At 29.5% G+C, this 8045-nt stretch overlaps 1 long non-coding RNA gene across 1 annotated transcript; it reads left to right on the plus strand.

Moving 5' to 3' along the window:
* The first annotated feature begins 1816 nt into the window (after positions 1-1816).
* LOC107866188 lies at positions 1817-5485 on the plus strand. The gene is made up of 5 exons (XR_001672798.2): positions 1817-2281; positions 2692-2811; positions 4604-4700; positions 4976-5091; positions 5335-5485. It is a non-coding gene; the product is annotated as an uncharacterized LOC107866188 (long non-coding RNA).
* Positions 5486-8045: the final 2560 nt, after the last annotated feature.

Here is an 8045-nt window from a genome sequence, read left to right on the forward strand (position 1 = left end):
GTCTTTTGTTCGATTGTAAATGTGTTCCGGTGATTTGGATGATATTTGTTATATATTTATTTAATTGTCTTTTTAGTTTAACAATCTTTTACTATTATATATCTGTTTTGGCAGCAATTAGTGCTACATTGAGGCGGTATTTTTAATTTTGTTTTTATTTGACAAGTGAGATGTAGAAAATATAGATTTTTGCATCTAAAATATATGCAGAAAAGAAACGGACACCGTGACTTTAGTTTGTCACTTTTTTGATTGTTTTTATAATTTTCTTAGAAAAGTGACGGACAACATGGCTTTAGTCTATCACTGTTTTGAAATTATTTTAGAAAAGTGACTAATAGTGACGCTTAAGTTCGGCCTTTTTTTCCTTCATATGAAGAATATTGCGATGGATAGCTTCACTTTTTTTCATATGAAGAACATTGTGATGAACAATATTGCTTTTCTAAAAAAATCTTAAATTTTCATTCAAAGGCCGACATTGTCCGTTGTATTTGAAAAAAAAAACAGATCTTTTTACGACGTTAGTGAATATGTTGCTTTTTCGTCATTTTTGACAAAAAAAAGAGACGTTGTCTGTCGCTTTTGGACAATATTATTGTACTTTTTTTTTTTTTTTAGTGATAGGACTTTGTGTACAAATAATATTTTCTTTTATTTTGGGTTTTTTCTCTTTCATTACGATATATTTTTTCCATAAAAAGAATACATACCCAACAAAAATTTTCATTAACTTAGCAGTCTTTCCATGTATTTAGAAGTTTTTTCATTTTTTTCATATATTTTATTGGAGGAAAAGAGTGAAAAGACGATTTTGTGTATTTCGAAGACATTTAATGAAGTAAAATCATTAAAACAACATTTTTAAGATTCTTCACAATTTTGGCATAGTATAGATATGAATTTATGCCCAGATACTCGAATAAATTATCTTTTGCGGATACTATAAGTATAGATTATCTCTAGCAAATATTATAGCTTGCTTAAAATATTCACACTTGAAAAGAACTTTTCAATTTTAATTAGTTGTTGTATCTAATTAAACAGAAGTTAACTCAACCAGTGTTAAATCTTTTAAACTTAATTATTTTTTAGATTCAAAAACTTTTTATTACCTAAAATAAGTGGTTAATTCAATATTGAAATAAGGGATATAATTGAATTTTTTTAATCTACAATTTGAAGCAAAACCTGCAAAAAGTGGTTTATAATTGATTTATTCAGTTCTTTTATCATAATCCTAATCATCTATGACATAACTTTTTTATTGTCCTTTTTGCAGGTCCTACACTGGTCGAAAGAGCAAAGATGTGCTCAAAGAGAGCATTAGAAGGCTTTATGATAGCCCTTACCCATGGTGGAGTGAAATTTCAGCGAAGACACAACAAGATATGTTTAATTAATTTAAGATATACAAAATTTACTTATGATTTGGTAAAGTTTTATATTTATTCATCAAAATATATTTAACACTGTCCACTTGGTTTGCAAAGATTGTGTACATGACTTCCAAAATGTAATTTAAAAAAAACTCATGATCAGTGAAAAAGAGGAAGGCTAGCTTCAGGATGTCAGATTGGTTTAGGAATATCAGGAAACATAAAACGAAGCCTGATTGACCTTTACCTGATCCATCATATGAGGGTCTTCGGGCATATTGGAAGACTAGAATTTTGACCAAGTCTACACAAGCAAATAAAAGCCATGAGGTTCGCCAAATATAGCTCGTTGCACCCTCACCAATTATTTTCTTATCTATTTTCATTATTATTATTATTATTATTTTATTTCTACTATATAGAAAGATGAAGTGAGGAACGACCAAGGTAGAGTAGGAATTTCACGCTGATAAAAATCATCCCTTTCCATGCTCTAGAACCATCCGGTGCTCTCTTTAGCCATTCCATTGATGACCATCAATTCAATATACCTAAAAACTCTCTCTATTTCTCCTGCTGCTTTCCCTCACCCCCCACCCCACCACCACTATCACCGTCCTCCTCCGATGAATCTCTGTGAGAGATTGGAAAGTTTCAAGTTTCGTTATGGATGAATTTGCCTGTGTGAAGCTACTATGTAGAAATTTGAAGCAAAGACCAACTAAGGGCAATGCTGTAAATATCTCCATTTTCAAGGATAAGCTTGTTTTTTAAATCAAACCACGAAGTTTCCTTTTCTAAATCTTTCTCTGTCTCTCTCTAAACTTTTCTTAAAACATCAAACAAAAACAAAAAAATCCAAGGCAGTATCGGAAAAATGGCGTGTGGCGATGGTGCTGCTGGTAATTTTTCAAATAATTTTATTCCTTGAAATCTTTTGGATTTTGAATTCAAATAATTTTAATTTTAATCGTAATTTTTCATATGTTTTATATTTTTGAATTATTAATAATTGTGCCTTATAGTATTATTTAGTTAGTTTTCAAATTAAAAAAAATTGTTCAAAAATTGTAAGATTTCATGATAAAAATTGATACTTCCTCCGTGTCAATTTATTGTTAGTTTTTGGATTTTGAGATTTAAGTAACCTAATTTTTTACTGTAATTTTTCATATATCTTATAAATGTTTTGAATAATCAATCATTGTGAATGACAATCTTTTTAGAGTGATGACTAAAGTTAAACGAGGGTATCGTTATCACTTTATCCATGAAATTGATCTATATTTCTTCATTTATGTTTCAATTTTAGATTCGATGGACATGGCACAAAGAGTTAATATCAATGCGATCACTTCAAAAACAGAAGAGTCGACCTGCAAAGTACAGATTGTTGATAAAAGACGCCTAATATAAACTACAGAATGAAGAGGTATTCCGTATTTTTTGTTGTACTCATGAATACATTCATGTTAGTAGTTCTCTTCATTTGCATGCCAATTTTATTACTTAAAATGTTACTATGTCGGTAAAATAGAAACAAGAGGACGCTGATTTTGATTAGTTCCAACTTTAATCTAATTCTTTTGCTCCAAAGCTCCTTTTGTTGTTTGTGATGCATATTATGTTGTGTATATACTGTCAAGATTGCCTATATATGATGTGGGAAGCTAATGTTTGCTATTGAATTTGGTTATAAGAATCAAATCTAAAGAATGGCATATAGGCGAAGCATAACTACGTGAGCGAATCTTCTTTATCAGCAAGAAAGACCTACCCCTGCATTTGCTTATTTTCATAAGAATGATGATGATCGTAAGAACCCTGAAACCAGTTTTGAAAATTCAAGAATTCCCAGTCTTTCCCAACTTCGCAGATGGATTACATCTGTCTATATACCGGGTTTGAATGGTAAGAGTAAATGTTGTCGTCTATAATTTTTCTTGTTATCACATCATGGTGCCTTTTATATTACGCCTGGATTGGTTTAGTAGGTAAGAAAAATGAGGGTATAGTTATCTCCTTTTGATTATATTTAGGTGACAGAGAGTGATGACTAGATGCATAATTAAGTATTTGTATATGAGGTGGCCATAGCTACATATTGGAATTATCGGTAATGTTAAAAATGCACTTTTTTTTTAAATCCTATCTTACCAATCCCATTAGCCTTTTCAATGTGCAATACTATTATTATTAAGTACTAGCAAATTAAATATGAACTTTCTTGATTATTTACAGATGTATGCTGAGCTCCAAGTACTTTCACCATTAGTATTAGTTAGAGATTTCCTGCGTTTCTGCAAGCAACATGCTGAAGGTGTCTGGGATGTAGTTGATGTGTCTATTGATAGCATCCATGAAACTTCTGGTGCATTGACATTTCAAAGTTGTATTCTGGTTGTGTAGTCCAAGATATGCCTGATGGCTATAGCAAAATAATTTCTCCTTCCTTACAAACTCCTTTATTTATAAAACCGACTTTGAATTAACTTGTGCGTACTTCAATTATTTCTAGCATTTGTATCCGGTAATGCGTTGCACTAAGACTTTTCTCTCAACCATTAGTGTGTCGTTTAGTACTATATATTCAATGTATGTACATCCATGGGTAGCTGTTTTTTGCTTTTTTGTACTTAATGAATTTGGTTAAGCAAACTACTAATTTTTGGATGTTAGTTCAAGACATTGAATTGGATTTTCCACCTAGATTATATTTTCAAAATGACTAAACTTTAGGATCTCTTGGTTATTGATTTTGTCCCTAACTAAAAGTATTAGATTATTGAACCTGATAAGATGCTGATTGTAGGGGACAGAAGATTATTAAAAAGTCATCAAATTTCAGCAACTTCCTGCTTAAGATGAGTTTAATAATAATATTGTATGTCACGCCGATGCACAAATATATGTTCATGATGTACATAGATGTATGGTTTATAGAAAAATCCAGTGTGTTGTGGTAGCTTGCTTGATTTTTCGATTGTTTAACTTAATATATTTCTTATGAAACGTAACACCTGAATGGTGTTTAATAAATGGACATGATTCATGAAAAAATGTGCACGTGCTTTTCTATGCAGCTTCCTGATGAACCCCGCGTAAGCTGTGAGGTATTCCAGTCCATGTTTTGTTGATATTGTGGTATTGCAGTGAAGAAATTTGGCCCTGACTTATGGATTTAGGATCTGCTAACATAGTTCTTTCTCTTCCCGTGTATGCAGTTGATCATTCTTCATCGAGTGGAATGCTTCTGTTTCCTAAGAGCACGTACCAGCCCAGGAACATGAGGCGCAAAAGGACACATGGTTTCGTTGCTCGGTACGCGTCTTTCACTTGATCTTTTACCTGCTGTTCAAATGGACCACATTCTCGTAAATATAGAATTACTACTACGCTTACTACATAGCCCATGATGCTGAAGTGTTCACTTTATTTTTGCGAATCAACTTGACTACAATGCACTAGCAGCTAATTATTTCATGGAAGAATTACGACTGGGAAAATCGTTCGCTTGCAATTAATTTTCCTTTAAATGAGCCTTTGATTTCAAATTGACGTATGCGGACACTGACGACTATTGGGTCTTGTCACAGGTGGTTGTTTTTGGCTTTGACATTTGGTTTTCTATCATAGGCGGTTTCAGTTTGTTAATATCTATGTATGTCAATGGTATCAACATTTCACAACAATCCGGTTACTTTGCCAATAGGTATGTAAATGTTTATCCAACATTTTTAAAATAAAATGATACATACAGTGTTACGAATACTACCTATAATGTAATTATTTCAATTTTACAAATGGATATTCATTCCTATAATATCATAGCTTAGGTTATTGTAACTTTTATTCTAATAGCTATTGTGTTTGTCTTGATTGAATAAAGATTTGTTTTATTAGCATATTTTAGACTTGTTATCTAATTTAATAATCTTTAAATCTAATTTAACAGGTGTTTCACCGTGAATGCTCGAGACATTGATTACAACAACTATTGCATCTACTATTGTAGATGTAGAATTTATAAATATTATCCCTAGCAATGTAAATAAACAACAATCAATCACTATCATATGTAAAAGTGAGCATCCAATAGTATGTTATTTCCATGATTGTATAAAACATATATTTAGAATCGTTTTAATCAACTGATTTAATCAAATGGTTCATTGCTGTTATATCTTCATTTTATTATACTATACGCGTTGGGTCGTGCATATTAAGTGACAACTCTTAGGTCTTGACTTCCATATTGAAAATTTTGTTGTTGTTCAGTTGGAGATCCCTAGTTGCTATAAGTATTAAGATTCAATTGTTCACTCTTTAATTATGATTACTCATCTTAAGGCTACTTCAAAACTTATTCTTCTGTAATGTATTTTGACCTTGCTTTAAAATGCATGCTTCACTAATAAAGTGATAAACTTCCACTTCACATCATTAAACCAACTTACATGTTGTTGCCTATTTTTGTATTTTCTTGCCATCTTTTCTGCCATAAATGCTTTAATAACAGAAGTCATAATCGTTGAGATCGAGTTGTTGAACTCTTAAAATATGCATGGATAGTTTTACAACTTCTATTACCAGATGCATCAGAAATTGGTGACACTACGGACAAAATATTTAATATAGTTACAATCCCTAAAGATCAGTAGCGATTCCGATGGTTGCCACGGGATGATATAAGCTTTTATGATTGACAAAGGGAAACAATTATGGATTATAGTACAATATATCTTTAATTTTTAATACATCACATTTTTTTAATGCATTACTTAATTTTACATGGATATATTACTTTTACACAAATACATTACATTCTTTTGTGATGTATTCGATTTTAAAGTAAAAATTGAAGATTTATGTAATAATTTTAAATAATTAAGATTTTAAATAATTATGGTAAGATAAGTTGTACGATTTTTCTAGAAAATTATATTACAACCCAATGTGTTGGGTCGTGCCTAGCACGGCCAATACTTATCTAGTTTATATAGAAAAGCTAAGGAAGGACAACCATGGCTATGAAAATTGTACAATATTCAATACAAATTGTACTATGTATTTTACCCTTTCTTATTCCATCACCAATTATCTTCAACCACATGTAATACTAGGGTGATTCTTTTATTCCTAAACGAATTTATTCAAATCTAGTGTTTATTGTAAAAAAATCAAAATGCTCAATTACCATCAATTTTCTTTCATGTTCTATTTTTTTTCACGTTGTTATTTTTTTATTTTTTGTGGAAGCTTTGTTTTTCATTTTAATACTTTCTTTGGTTCAATTTGTTTGATTTATTTCTTTTTTATTCTGTTTTACAAAAATCTTTTTCATTTTTTAGCAACAACTGTAATTTTAACTTTCCACATGTCACATTCAAGATTATAATATTAAAGAATATTTTAATATATTTGACATATCTTTTATTTAATTTATATCACAATATTCAAAAAAAATATTTTACTTTTTAAAATTTCGTACCAAATTAAAATAGACCAAACAAACTAGAAGAGATAGAGTATTAACAGAATGGTGCATTTCTAAGAAAAAAAACAAAACTTGAAGATGTTAAATTGTGCTTCTGAATATGTATATATGTATTTTCAAAATTCAAAGCTTCTAAAATTATGTTTTAGACAAAGGTTATTTTCATAAACTTCTAATAATTATAACAAACTTATAAAATTCATTGAAATTAATTTATAAACCATTACAGATATTATGTCATACCAAAGTTGAATTCCTTATTTAAAATTTTAATCCATTATATAATATAAGGTTATTGATGAGTAAAGTTTTAAACTATGACTTAAGATTACTTTTAATTAAGATATTGCAATGAAATAATAAATTATAATGGGATTGAACTGATATGGAAACTATTGACACGTTTAGTTCATACTTAAAGAAAATAGTTTAATTAGTTAGTGTTATTTATTTGTCTAGTTTTTATTTGATATTGAATTTTAATAAATTAAAAAAAGATTTTTGAATCATATATTAATAGGCTAAAGATAGGTATAATGTATCAAAATATTCTTTAGTTTTGCAGAATTGATTAAAAAATTATCAAAAATAAAGAGACGTTCTCCTTTTAAATGGATAAAAACGGATGGAGTACTATATTAATAGTTTTTTATTATATTTTATTTTATTATATTTTTATTATATATATATATATATATATATATATATATATATTATAGAAAAGCCAAGGACGATCATGGCTATGAAAATTGTACAGTATGCAATACAAATTGTACTATGTATTTTACCTTGTCTTATTCCATCATCAATTATCTTCAACCACATGTAATACTGGGGCCCATTCTTTTTATTCCTACACAAATTTATTCAAATCTAGTGTTTATTGTAAACAAATCAAAATGATCAATTATCATCAATTTTCTTTCATGTTCTATTTTTTTCTCGTTTTTATTTTTTTATTTTTTGTGGAAGTTTTGTTTGTCATTATTTAGTACTTTCTTCAGTTCAATTTATTTGATTTATATGGAAATGGTTTAAGTCATCGCCAGACACTCAAACTTGTCGCTAAAATTCACTTAGACCCCTCAACTAAGGCTTGTACTTATCAGGCCCCTCAAGTGCTAAAATTGGTACCTATCAGGCACAAAATGTTGTTTGATAAGGAGAGT

This window comes from Capsicum annuum, chromosome 3 (assembly GCF_002878395.1).
Source record: "Capsicum annuum cultivar UCD-10X-F1 chromosome 3, UCD10Xv1.1, whole genome shotgun sequence".
Classification (NCBI taxonomy): domain Eukaryota; kingdom Viridiplantae; phylum Streptophyta; class Magnoliopsida; order Solanales; family Solanaceae; genus Capsicum; species Capsicum annuum.